At 41.6% G+C, this 14,326-nt stretch overlaps 1 long non-coding RNA gene across 6 annotated transcripts in view; it reads right to left on the reverse strand.

Moving 5' to 3' along the window:
• The window catches only part of LOC309530785, a 35,243-nt gene that overhangs the window by 11,968 nt on the left and 8,949 nt on the right, over window positions 1–14,326 (reverse strand). For 2 of the 6 annotated variants that reach the window (XR_014218884.1, XR_014218886.1), the window contains exon 5: window positions 6,963–7,129. The exons of the other annotated variants lie outside the window; for them this stretch is intronic. This is a non-coding gene — a long non-coding RNA (uncharacterized lncRNA). The remainder of the gene's footprint in view (window positions 1–6,962; window positions 7,130–14,326) is intronic. 6 annotated transcript variants of the gene reach the window in all.

Below are 14,326 nucleotides of genomic sequence, written 5' to 3' on the forward strand. Positions count from 1 at the left end.
TTAGGAGCTTCACCTTCTGCTTGCATTCCAGTAGACAACTGCCACAACTAGGGGCAGGTGGGGTTGAAGCCACTCATTGCCAAGTAACCATAAATCAGTAGGTACTAGGAGGCAAGAATATTCAGCCAAAGGCAGGCAACCCCCCACTGCAACCTTGATTCAGAACAGACTTAGACCATCTGAGTTATTCCAAAGAATACTTATTATAAAAAAAACCTCAATCTTCTCCCACTAGATCTTTTGGAACTCAGAAGGATCAGCCGAGGGTAGCTTTGCCCCCTCTCTTCTGCCTTCCTTGCCACCCACTTTCCCCAAATGTAACAGTTTAAAACAGAAACAAGCAGCAGGGGGAGCTGGGGGAGCAGTGGGGGGTTGTTCTTACATTTGTAATATCCTGGTGACAAAACAGACTTCAAAAGCTCTATTACTGTGACACATCCTGGGACCTATACTTAATTCCTCATAGATGAATAGGTTGAGGCAGGAGGAATTAGAAAGCATCGATTCCTGTGTTCTGGTTTACTCAACAAAGGTATTTGAGTCAAGTATGCTCAGAACCCTCCATTCTGAGGTGCTGGAAACATGCCAAGTTAAAGGTGGGCCCTATTTTCAGTCTTTCTTGGCACTGGCGTCCCGCCTGCTGCCACAGGAAGGTCTGAGAAGGGGAATAGGAAACCAGAAGGGGAAAAAGCTAGGGACAAACCTTAGGTTGGAGTTTGGTGCTCAGCTTGTAACTTTCCAAACTGAGGGTGTTCATTTGTGTGTGTTCAGAAATTCAGTGCTATTGTTGAGCTTAGCCTTGAAGCTGCTCAACGTGGGCAGACTTCATAGCTTCAAGTGCATTGACATTTAAGGATCTGCAAGTACTTTGCAACCACCTGACCTAGTGGCCTGTGGCTGGTTTGCTTTGTGGAGGGCCAAAGTGAAGTCACAGTAGGCTTTTATGCTGAACTCCACACAAGCCATGAAGAACGGCCCTGTTGATCAGGCCAAAAGCCCATCTAGGACAGCATCCTGTTTTGTTTATGCATTTATTTATAGAATTTATATTCCACCCCTCATCACAAGTGATATTGGGGCAGATCACAATGTAAAAGCCAATATGGCAATAAAATATCATTAACACATCCATCTGTCATCTCTCTCCCAAATGCTCAAGAAGTTAATAAAGGCCTGGAAGAAGAGAACAGTCTTCAGTTGGCACCAGAAAACTGACAAGAGTAGATTTGGATGCTTTGTTAGAGTGTTTTGCTTCCAGGGGCTGGTCTTGTTTGTTCTCACAGTAGCCAACCAGATGCCTATCAGAAGCTCTCACAAAGGACATGAGCGCAATAATGCTTTCACCTTGGTGGATAAACAAAAAAAGAGCGATCCAATTGCCCAATTGCAGCAGTTACCATTGGTGATGTCCCCACCAGTGGTGCCCTGTGGAAACCCTCTGAACAGGTTGTTTTGGAGATGGGGAAGAGATGAAGCTGGGACAGTGCAGGATCTGCCACCACATGGCAGCAAAGGGCCCAATCCAGGCCTCTTCATTGTGCCAGGCTGAGAGCTAGAGTAGGTAAGATGTATTCCCCCCCTCCCTATCTTCCACTTTGGCCAATGCACACAGAAGGGTTGTGGAAGTGGTGGTGGCAGCAATGCTGCTCCATTAAACCCCACCACTGTGTGCCTAAGTCATCTAAATGGAAAATAAACAGATAAAGGGTAGAGATGTTGTGTGATGGCAAGATTGAAAGAGCGGAAATGGTGCAGCAGAGTCCACCAGCGGAAGCATAAAGTTCAAGATTTGGTGGTTCACTTGTGACTCACTAAGAGGAGCATCACCTACTGAATCACAAGCCCTCTTCCTTCTCCTTCCACCTATGTTTTCCTTGGCAGTCTCCCACCCTTGTAATGAATCAGGCTGACCCTACTCTAGGAAGCAACAACCAACAGCTTGAGGTGTTGTGGCCATAAGCTGTACTGTCTGGTTCTCAGGAAGCTTGCAGAGTTCCAGGATTCACTATAACCCTCTGTGCAGCCCTCAATGGGTCACAGTGTGACAAGAAGTTCTGCAATGTTTCCAGCCCCACCTATCTGGAATATTTTCCTGCAGAGGCAGTGAGTCACTTCCTTGTTAGAAATCTCACACCAAATTCTTCCTTTTCACTTGTGCTTACAAGATATTATTAATATTCTCTCTCTCTCTGTATACAGACTTTTAAATCATCGTATATGTCCACACTACCCACCACTCTGATAGACTTCAGTCCACATTAGATTACAAATCTTTCCACTAGCTGTATTTGATACAGCAGATTTTCTCTGGGATGTATCAACTTCTATCAGTAATTTAAAGTCCCAGCTGTGCCTAAGTAACATCAACTTGTGTACAAAGGATTGTGTACAAAGGTTATCAATTAACTACGTGCTGCCAAGTGCCTAGAGCTCAGGTGTTCACAAGCTGTACATGCATAAGTGCAGATTGCATAGACTGAATATGGACTATGCATGTACAGTTTGTAAACACTTAGGTTCTGCACAGGTTTTGCTAAATATGTGAAGGTCAATGGCAGGGCCAGCAGGCATTATATACATTTTGCTAATGCAGTGATCAAGGGAAGTAATAGTATCGCTCTATTCTGATTTGGTCACATCACATCTGAAGTACTGTATCCAGTTCTGGGTGCAACAATTTAAGGAGGATGTTGACAAGCTGGAATGTGTGTGGAGGAGGGCAACCAAGTTGATCAAGGGTCTGGAAGCCAAGCCTTATGAGGGACGGTTGAGGGAATTTGGTACATTTAGCCTGGAAAAGAGGAGACTGAGAGGAAATACAATAGCTATATAATGGAGAAGGCTTGTTTTCTCCTGCTCCAGAGGGCAGGACCCAAACCAATGGATTCAAGTAACAAGAAAGGAGATTCCAACTCAACATCAGGAAGAACTTTCTGACAGTAAGAGCTGTTCAACAGTAGAATGGAGTCCCTCGGGAGGTGGTTGACTCTCCTTCCTTGGTGGTTTCTAAGCAGAGGTTGGTTGGCTATCTCTCATGGATGCTTTAGCTGTGATTCCTGCATTGCAGGGGGTTGGGCTAGATGATCCTTGGGGTCCCTTCCCACTCTACAATTCTATGATTCTATGAACTCCTATGCAGCTACTAGATGGCTCCACTAGGTGGAGCTAATAGATTAACCCCAATGCAAGGCATAGGTTTATTACAAATCCATGAAAAGTTGGCACTGCATTTTCTCAATTTGTGTTGGTTGAGTCTTTATGGGTAGAAAGAGGCAGAAGGAGGGAGAATCAAAACAGCTTTGCATGCCAGCTCTGTTGGCCTCCCCATCTTTGATAGTGTCAGCTTTACTCCCTCCCTCCCCCACCATGTGAATCAAGCCTAAAATACTTCACTTAGTTGCACCTACCTAGAGGATGGGCTCAGAAAGAAAGAAGAATTGGTGGGGCAAGAGGAGAGTAGGGAGAACCTGGCAGTTCTTACACATCTTACTACTGCTAATCTCCTTTCAAAAGAGTCAAATATAAAGTCATGTTCTTTCTTGTGAAAACATTACTAGCCTGTGGGTGTCAACACAACCTTCATTTCCAAGAAATCTGTTGCAGCCCACAGTGAGTCTAGAGAAATTACATTTTGATGACAGCGAAGACAGACTGCGAGCAAAACATTGCACACTTAAGCTGTGTAACAGCAACAATCTTGTTGGCTTTTTTTAAAAAAGACCATTATCTCCTGTTCTATAAAGAACTACAGCAAAACAAGGACCAAAGGTGCGTGTTTTCAATTTTTGCTTAGACCTTGACAGATACCCTTCTCTTTCTTCAGTTGCTATTCATTGAAAGGAAAAACCTTTCCTTCTCGCTTGGATGAAGAACAGCAAATACCTTTGCTCAGCTGCTCAGTTTCCTTTTACATGCTATGTATTATGTAATCAACTTACACAATCATCTCAGGTATAGCAAGTTAGGAGATAGCAATTCACCAAAACAACTATACAAATACTTTGAATGGAATGAAGCTTTGCCGCAGTAAACTAAACTTGTGGAGAAGTATTGGTGGACACACTCAATTTCATGCATGGAGTTCAACAGTTCACAATATCAGCTGCCAGGGATTACACGCACACCTCAACCCTGCTGAAGTGAAACTGGATTCTTACTCTGATGTGTGCATGTGTGTATCTATCGTCTGTCTACTTATTTATCTAGCCAGCCTTCCCTTGTAATATGCAGCTAGCAACCCACTATCTTGAATAAATGGCTGATTATAGTACACATAACTGAGTATCTAATATGCATGGCTCAATATCTACTCTGGCATAGTGCTACTCATGGTGAACTTTATATTCTTATTTTGGCATACTGTAGTCTAGATTACTTAGGTTAATCTGTAAAGGACTCATCAGTCCATGATCCCACTAGAGAACATATGGAGAACTGATAATGGTCAAGGGCAGCTTTCACCAAATTAGTGCCCTCCATAAATTTTGGACTACAACTCCCATCAGTCTCCACCTCCGGGGAAGACTTGCCTAGGACACCCATCCCCATGTTAAGAAAATCCATTTAGTCATGATACTCTTTCTTTTCCCCCCTATAGGAAATAGCATTGTGATATCATTGCAAATTAACTGTAATAAAAGCAATATCAATCACTAAACTATACTACATTTTAGTACGGTTTTATTTATTTATTTTGCCTCTAATGATATGCCACAGGTGGTACTTTAAAGTCCTATTTGACTCCAACATTTATATGTTTTTCTCCATTTACACCCATGTGTGTGTAATACACACGCACACACGCGCACACACATGACAACAACTGATGATCATACTTCAATGTTGCTGACAAAGTGAGCTCTAGCCAAAAAAAAGCTTATGCCATAATGAAATTGGTTAGTCTTTAAAGTACCACAAAACTCTTTGATTTGTTTTGGTGCCTGCAACAAACTAACATAGCTAACCCTCCGAAAATTTAACCTAAGACTCATTGCAGCATTACAGATTCATTGTGAAACACACAATGGCCCCGTTCAAGTGTTTGCGTTGTGTGTGAACTCTACACATGAAGTGGGAGTGTGAAGATGAAGGCATGAGCTCCTCCTCCTTACTCCTGGACTCCTCTTTGCAGTTAGTCATGCTTCTGGATGGCAACAGGAGCAGCGATGGAGGAGTGGAGCTAACAGACTCATCCCCACGCCCCACGCATGTAGAGCTCAAACACAATACAAATATTAATAGGGCTGATATCACTGACTAACACTTAACCCATTTTAAATGAATCCCAATAGCAGTATTTACAAAAAGTAAAAAAAAAAAAAGAGTAATAATTGAAAATACTAGTAAATGATTTTAAACCACAGTGCAGTTTACAGGCAGAAATGCATAAAGCACAGTAGCCATGGCCATACAGCGTACACTAATACCCAGAGCTTCACCCACCCCATTCTTCTCCTCTCACTCTATCCGAGGTGGATTCCATCAATGCATATCACAAAGCCTGGGATGCTCAGAACCCATCTTTAACCCAAACATGCATTTGGGGACCATTTCTTCATTGATTTTACCATATATTGTATGGAGGCAGCACTGTTGTTGTGATTCACCTTAGATCAGGTTGCAACCTAGTAATGGGTCCCAACCCATCAGCTAATAGTCTGCAGTGATGGGCAGTGGCTTTCCAAGGGTTTCAGACCAGAATCTTCCTTAGCTGCACACAGAGATGCCAGAAATTGAACCCAGGGCCTTCTGCATGCCACTGAGTTACGGTCTTGTCCTCCCTTCCTGGCTCTCTCATGCACAACACAAATGCATGATTTTCAACAAGCAGTGCAGTGCCTATAGGAATATGCCCACAAAGAGCAATGAGGAAACTCAGGGGCTATGTAGTATTATCCTCCTTTTGATTTTGCAGACACTTCTTGTGAATTTTATCCTTTGGGAAGATACAACAATTTGCTACACTGAAAGTGTCAGCCAAGAATATATATTTATATAGAAGAATAGCGCTTCTTGCAGGACACAAATAATGCTTTAGAAAACAAGATTCCTGACAAAGATTTCTCAGCCAACACCACTAATGTTCACTGTGTCTGAGAACAGAATATTGAAGAAAGCAGGTAAACACTTTCCAGACATTATTTTAAACTGGAAAGCAAATAGTTATCAAGAGGCAAGAAATACAAGGACAATAGGGATGGTTACAAAACATCTTCCACAGAAAAACAAAATTGTTCAGCTTCTGAAGTTCAGATTGACTGATGGCATCATCAGCACCCTCGTGACTTTGCCTATGTGTGGATCTGAATAGGCACCAATTCATTGTTTTAAAATCCTTTTCTTAAAAAGAGAAGGCTCAGATTATTGTTTTTGGAAAGAGAGAAAATAGCCAGGAGCTGAAGGAGCATCAAATGTGTCCAGGCCAGCCAATCAAAACACTGTTTCTCTAAAATGAAGCAGAAGGGGAGGAGCAACCAGAATGTGGAGAGCAAACACCGATGGATCATAAAAGAGAGTGCTGGTTGCATCCTCCACCTAGGACCAATATCAGGAACAGAGGAGAAAAACTGCCAGTCTGGTTATCCCTTTAGAGATGTGGCTTTGGCTCTCTAGGGAGTTCAACAGGTCTGTCCATTTGGAGATGCAAAATCAGTTCCAAGATGCTGAGTTTCCACATAGGGCTGTCTTTACCATCTATTTCTGATGGTACTCTCCATGACTTGAGATGCCTGAGATTTGTACAGAGCACTTCTCTTTTTCTGTTACCAAAGACAAACAGCTGTATCCACTGTGAGTGCTTTCGGATGCATGTTTATTGTGGATGGGCACTTTTCATACATGAATGTTTATTGCAGCATCCACACATTGCCACCAGCATCAAAATGGCAGCCCATGTCCCTGCCTCCTGTTTATTCCAAAGTCGCCCTGTCTGTGGAAAGTCAGGAAAGTTGTCAGTGACCTACCTGCATTATCTGGAGGACCTGTTTGTATTCTTAAGCACCATCTGGATCATATGGGTCTCACAAGCAACATTAGTAACTCTTTCTTAGAAATGAATCCACCAAGCACTGCCACCAATGCTTTGCATGCAGATGGTCTTGGGTCCAATCACTGGCATTCCTGCCACTTTCTGAAACAAGAGACAAACCGAAATATAGCCATCCTTTGAAATTTGCACTTCTCTGAATTTTGCAATGCAGTTCTTCAGCCATGTAAATATATATATATATATTATATCAGCAAAGGCTGCTTTCAAAAATTTGTATATTAGTAAAAAGTGCATGTAAAATATGTTTATTAGAAGAAATTCACAGTAAAATGCTGTATTTTTAATCAATTGGTGGAGGGGAAAAACAGCTCTATTGTAGTTTTATAAACTCCATGTGTTCTTCAGCTTTAACTCAACTTTTAGAATACAATTTAAAAACAACACTAAGCAACCTAATTGGTCTAAAATTATTTGGATCTGTCTTAGAACCTCTTGTGAATAGGCTCCAGTTGTTCGGTCCCTGCTCCTGCCAACCTAGCAGTTTGAAAGCACGTCAAAGTGCAAGTAGATCCCGCTCCGGCGGGAAGGTAAACGGCGTTTCCATGCGCTGCTCTGGTTCGCCAGAAGTGGCTTAGTCATGCTTGCCACATGACCTGGAAGCTGTACGCCGGCTCCCTTGGCCAATAAAGCGAGATGAGTGCCACAACCCCAGAGTCAGCCACGATTGGACCTAATAGTCAGGGGTCCCTTTACCTCTTTACCTTTAGGTGTTTTCCCATGGGATGATCCTGGTAGCAGACTGTCTAAAAAGGGAAGGGAAGTAAGCATGCCAATGCAATGAAGTAATTTTATTGTCAATAACATTCTTACACCCTCTTATCCCTGTCATCAAAGCCCAAAATGTAACTGAGCTTTTTCCAGGGGTGCTAAGCCTACCTCCATCCATGACTGCCATGTGTGCTCATCTTTTTTAGGTTGCAATGCATTTTATACTCTCCACACAAATCTATACAGTGGTGCCTCGCAAGTCGAAAATAATCCGTTCTGCGAGTCTCTTCGTCTAGCGGTTTTTTCGTCTTGCAAAGCAACCCTATTAGCGGCTTAGTGGATTAGCACTATTAGCGGTTTAGCGGCTATTAAAGGCTTAGCGGCTTAGCGGCTAAAAGGCTATTAGCGGCTTAGTGGCTTAGAAAAAGGGGGGAAAGCGAAAAAAATCGCAAGACTTGCAAGACGTTTTCGTCTTGCGAAGCAAGCCCATAGGGAAATTCGTCTTGCGAAGCACATTGAAAAACGGAAAACCCTTTCGTCTAGCGGGTTTTTCATCTTGCGAGGCATTCGTCTTGCGGGGCACCACTGTACTGCAGCTGATATTTTCTAAATTATCCTCCTGCCTCAATTTCCTTATTGCTGCTGTTGCTAAAGTGTGCTTCTGAGCAGCACATGCTCATTAAACCAAGCTTGTTTAATTTATTTAACTGGATAGGCACCTTTAGAGATAATCACAAAGGGCTTAATTTCATGTGCTTTTGTGCCAAAGATTTCCAGGGGGTTTGAGTAAGTCAAAAATTGTTCTTATAGAAATAACATCCTAGGGAACATTAAAAATGAGTTTATTGCTTCTTGCACCGCTCCAATTGCAGCACAATCTTTTGTCTCCTTGGACGATCAAATTATCCAAAGGAAGTATCACTAGATGCTTTAGACCAATTGATAAAATAGTTAACTGGGTTGACATGTGACCGCTCTCTGGTCTAATAAGAACTTTCAAGTTCTCAAACTAAGAAGCTGCTGGTTGTGAGAATCATAAATCACTCTTATCCTTCAATCCAATATATGTATATAGATCCATTTCTGGATATTTTCCTGTCCCATTATAATTACGCAGATGAAACTTAAATGAAAGGGCAAGAGGAGATTGGCCTGCTTTATTAAGACCAGGGTTTTTGAAGTTCTGATGAACAAAAAGCTCAACGTTTCTGATGCATGACCCATTTTCTGATTGAACTTGGGATCTTCTGCATGGAGACCAGATGCTCCATTGAGCTCTGGCCCTTTCCATTTCTTCTTAAGTTGCAGAATCCCCACAGGGAGTGGAGAATATCAGACATCTAATGCTCTTTGCACATCCTTGTTTAACAAAATTCTGGCCTTCGAAAGCTACTGCTACCGGGTGTCTTCATCCAACTCCTAGCCACAAAAATATTTGTCCAATGAGACTTCTAAGCTTTAGCACCACTCTTGAGTTTTAGCTATCCATGTAGCAGCTGCAATCTTACTTTTAAAATGGGATACCCAAGAAGACAAGGGCCCTATTCAAAAGTTCTTCCCCTCATACAATAAAGGGGAGAATGGGAACATAATAGCTAGGTCTGCCCTCTCTGCTGCCAGCCTCACCACCTTCCACATACTGGAGGGCAGGTGTCTGCAGCAGAGAGTCCAGTGTACTCATGGAGTCTCCTCACCTGCTTTATAACCAAAAGATTATGGGCAAAAGATTCCTGCATTGCAGGGCATTGGACTAGGTGGTCCTCATGGTCCCTTCCAACTCTACAATTCTGTGACTCTATGCAGAGGCTGAAGAGACAACATGGAGGGGGTAGAGCTAGCTAGGGTGTCTGCACTCTCCTCCCAAGCATGCCTGAACTGGGATAAGATGTCAACATAGGACAATTCTATTGTCCAGGATCTAGGTTTTTTAAGGGTGTGCACTGATTTTGAGGATACTCATCACCCTTAACTGAGCTTTGGTGAACCTGTTCTCAAAGCAGCACTGGCTGGTACTGGCAGAAGCACCACACATGAATGCACAGATAGTTGAAAGACATATCACCTTACTCAAATATCAGCTTTGATACTTATTTTATTATCTTCCTGATGCTCTTTCCAGTAACCTGGTTACTGTGAAGCTGAACCTCCAGAAATTGCTTTCTGAAAATTACAGGAAGGATCACTGGCCATGCAGTGGCAACCCAATACTTCTTTCAATCCAGTAAGAAAAATACAGCTCACTAGGAAGGTCAAAAGTTAAAAGGAAAGCAACATTAAAGAGAATAGATACAACTTTTCTATTTGCTTTAACCTTGTGTGAAAAGCTCAAGGCAATCTCTGAACAAGTGTATTTCAGATCTTTTTCTTGACTGACATTTATTAGGTGCATTTGTCAGCAAGCACAAAATAGAAGAAACATGATTCTATGATAGGTGCTAGGAATCTGTTTACCACCATCAGGGAGATATTGGAATGACTTTTAAGTAGAGTTTATCATCACTTATCTTTGTGGTATCATAATAATTTCACTTATCTTTTTATATCAGTTTGTTATAAAGATAATTTAAGGAAAGATAGCATTGCTATCTTAATAATGCCAGTGTTCTGACATGTTCTACCAAATCTTATGCATGTAACACTATTCCCAAATAAAATAAGCTGTAGCTTATGATTGGCTGCAGCTGCAGGTGAGGGCTTCTCCTCTGCCTTTCTCCAGTGCCTCAGTGGTTTCTTAAAGAGACAGCTCCTCACCCTAATTTGGAGTTTCTTTAAACCTTTGAATTCACCCCTCCATCCCACATCTCTTCTAAAATGTGCAAAGATCTTTGCACACAGTTTTATCTTCAAACATTCTGTTGCCACTTCCTTGCTAGGATATGTGGATTGGGAAAGTATCCCACACTGGCATTAGAGGTCTAGCAACACAAACCTAACCATTTCTACTCAGAAGTAAGTTCTGCTTACTACCAGGTAATGGGATTAGGATTTCAGCCTACAACAGGTCATCTGTTCCTTCCTAAAGCTTTTGAATCCTTGCTTTCTACATTTATTATAGCTTTTGGAACGCCTCTGCTTAGCTCATTTCTTCTAAAATGTCCAAAGAGTTTTGTAATGCAGGTGTGTTTTTATACACTCTATGACAGTATCGGTGGGATACGACACTGACATTAGAAGCCTAGCAGCACAAACCTGGCTATGGCTACTCAGAAGTAAGTGATATCTTCTTCACCAAAAAAAAGTTGCCATAAGGAAACCTTACCCTTGTTGATCTCCTGAGATGAAAAGTTTATGCAATGCTTGATTTAACCAATCAATGTCTCTGTATACTTCACAGTTCCTGGCAGGACATGCGGCTGTTAAAAGTTGGAATTTGAGCTGTGTGGACATTTTGACCCTGATCCAGAGGTGATTTGTGTGACTAGTGGTGATTTGTGTGGACACTGTGGCTGGGAGAAGTACCCAGGGCCAGATTCGGGTTGATGAGGCCCTAAGCTACTGAAGGTAATGGGGCCCTTTATATGTCCACTTGTCCTTTGTCAACAACAAATTGTCGCTGTTTTTTTGTGTTGAATTTATGCTGTATGCTAATTTATGGACCTAATAGGTCCATACACAACACAAAACACTGTTGCTGTGTGTAGGTTTTATTTTATTTGTTTTTTATCTTATTTTTGGAAATGTACATCCAGGTTTTTTCCCCTTTAATTTTTTTTGGGGGGAGGCCAAGAGAGTGGGGCCCTAAGCTATAGCTTGTTTAGATTATGCATAAATCCGGCACCGTATATGCCCAACTAGATGATAAGGCACTTCCTCCTTCACACCATTCCATGGGCATTAGGTGTCTGTCATTCAGATGTGAATTATAATGAAAAAGTCAGTCTTAACTGGATGTACATACCCACCTTATTAGTTCCTGATTTACCAGGAAAATCTGAGCATGAATGGCTGCTTCCGTGTGCTATTATTCCTTGTTGGATAAGAAGCTGCATCTTTTATCCTCTTTTGTTAACAAGCACCTAGCAGTTATGTGGACTGGAAAACTTCAGGTGACAAATATAGATAAGCAGAAAATGGAATAAAAAGTGGAACTTTTTGTACTACTATTATCTTGGAAAAAAACTTGAAAAAAATATGCAAGGCCTGCTAAGCGTGAAGTTAAAACGTGGAGTGATGTACCTTTTTCTTTCATTTCTATCTTTAAAAATATATATAGTTGCAAGCAACAGGGTGTGGGTGTAGCAGCTGGGGCTGCATAAGTGCAGCTTCTTTGAAAAAGCTGCAAAACCCTGCCAATCTGCTCCTTGAAGGGGAGGGGGGTCTAACCCCTCCCTCTCTGCCTCAAACAGTCAATCAGTGCACTTGATTCCCATAAAAAGTGAGTGAACAAAATTTGGCAATTCCAGTGTGAGGGACTAGTGTGGAAGCCATCATCGCTTAAGTAATGGCTGAGACAGCACTGATGCAATTCAGCATAATTCTGCCTGAGGAAGCCTCATGGTCCATTGACTTGCATGTTGACGGGTTGCACTTTCAAATGCTCAAACGCTATACAAAACAAATGGACATGAAGTCAGACCTAAGTTGGAGCAGGCACTCCTGAATTTCATGTTAACATTCACTTTTCAGCTCCTTCAGGTCATACACACAGACATAACAGAGATATAATGCGACATTATATTGCAGGATCTGACCTGTCTATATAGTAATGTCAATTCCAAGTTGCTCCACGCTCATGTAGACACCATTATCACGCAAAAAAGAAGTGCCAGCAGACTCGAGGCAACCCCAAGGTACACATAAAGTACAAAAAACAGTTGTAGAGCTCTCGCCCCCACAGAGTAAGACCAGGGTGTGTGGATCTGACAACTGAGTGGAAGGGAGACTAGAATGGACTGCCTGGAACATGAGGACAGAAAAATATATGTTAGCAGGAAAAAGCATCTCCCTGATTGGATAGATAACTTCCTGTTTTGCACTGGAGAAACAAATTTAAAATGTCACTAAGAACAGAAGTGAGATCTCCCCAAAGACATGGATAGAAAAAACAATTATTTTAATGTAGCTATGACAGGGTACAAGTGCCTCAACCATACACCTTTTAAAAATCCAAACTTGAAGGGAAAAAACCAACCAAAATTGTGGAGATAAAAAACCCCAATAGCCCAATGAGGGCTGAGCAAGCCAAACAGATGAACGGAATGTAGGGATTTGAACCCTGAGCAGGAGCACTTCACATTATTATAATTTTTTTTTTTTTTGCAGGACAACACTTGTTATGATCTAAATTATTTCTGCCTCCTTTTAAAGTACCAGAAGCATTTTCCCTTGGGACAGACTGTTCACTATAGTTTGCATTGCAATAATTAAAGCAAAAGCACGTACAAAATTCTATATTTTACCCATAGCTATGCAGTTCAGCGCTAAGGACAGCAGGTCATTTGCACAATATATTTATACCTCCTGCTGAAAAGTTTTGGGAAAGAATAAATCTTCATAGATAGAGTGAAACATAAGAACAATCAGCAACTCTAGCATAGTGATAATATATACGACCAAGAAGGGTGTCACATAAATCATTTTTTTCTCCCAAGAACTATGTACAGTACATAGTAAAAGCCATCCAGATAAATTGCTTTACTTCAGCAGAAAGCTTCACTAAACATGACAACTGAAATGGATATATGCCAATCACCTACCCTGCTGCTGAGCAGGTTCTCTGACTAAGCTGGCAAATTGACACATAAGGGCAGACCACACCCTTGATTCAGTTTTTGCTCCAGGTAGAGGAAGGGCTGCGTGGGTGTTACCTTGTTGTCATAGTCAGATCACTTCCTGGTGAAGTTTGGACTTACGGCTCCAGTCTTCCCCTTGTAGGGGGTGGTGGAGAGAAGATGGTATGTTCCCAGAGACTAAAGGAATCCAATGGATTCCTGAATGCCCTGGAAGATAGAGCAGGTAGCCCTGTTCAAGCTCTTGCCCCGGTGTGGGGCTTGACAGGGTTGCCCTGAGAGTTTCCGCCATTTGTACCTTGGTATACCAGTGAATTAAGGGCAATGAAACAGTTGGGACAAAGTATAGTATAGTATAGTATAGTATAGTATAGTATAGTATAGTATAGTATAGTATAGTATAGTATAGTATAGTATAGTATAGTATTTATTATTATTACTACTACTACTATACAAAATCATGTATAGAAATCCTAAAAGCTCTGCATACATCACATTTATATATACAGTATGAGATGTCCAAAATGTGTTGGATATTAAACTTTCTCTCCTACCCCTTTGTTCCCTACTGCCCACCCTCATTTTTCTGAGGTTTCCCATTAAAGATAAAAAGGCAACGTCCCTCTTGTTCTTTCTTTGATAAGCAAACAGCATCCCAGTAATCAAAGGTTTCAAATGATTTTCTTTCATGAGAAAGTTTCGAAGGAGCAAAAATGATCTTTACTGGAACTGGTTTAATGCCAGTCAGCTGAAAAACCTATTGCATAATGCAATAGGTAGCCTTCTGACTCATTAATTAATGCTCTTAAGCAGATCTGTTATAGAACTACTGCACAACTTC

The sequence above is a fragment of the Podarcis vaucheri genome (genome assembly GCF_965113315.1).
Source record: "Podarcis vaucheri genome assembly, chromosome: 4".
In the NCBI taxonomy this organism is placed as follows: domain Eukaryota; kingdom Metazoa; phylum Chordata; class Lepidosauria; order Squamata; family Lacertidae; genus Podarcis; species Podarcis vaucheri.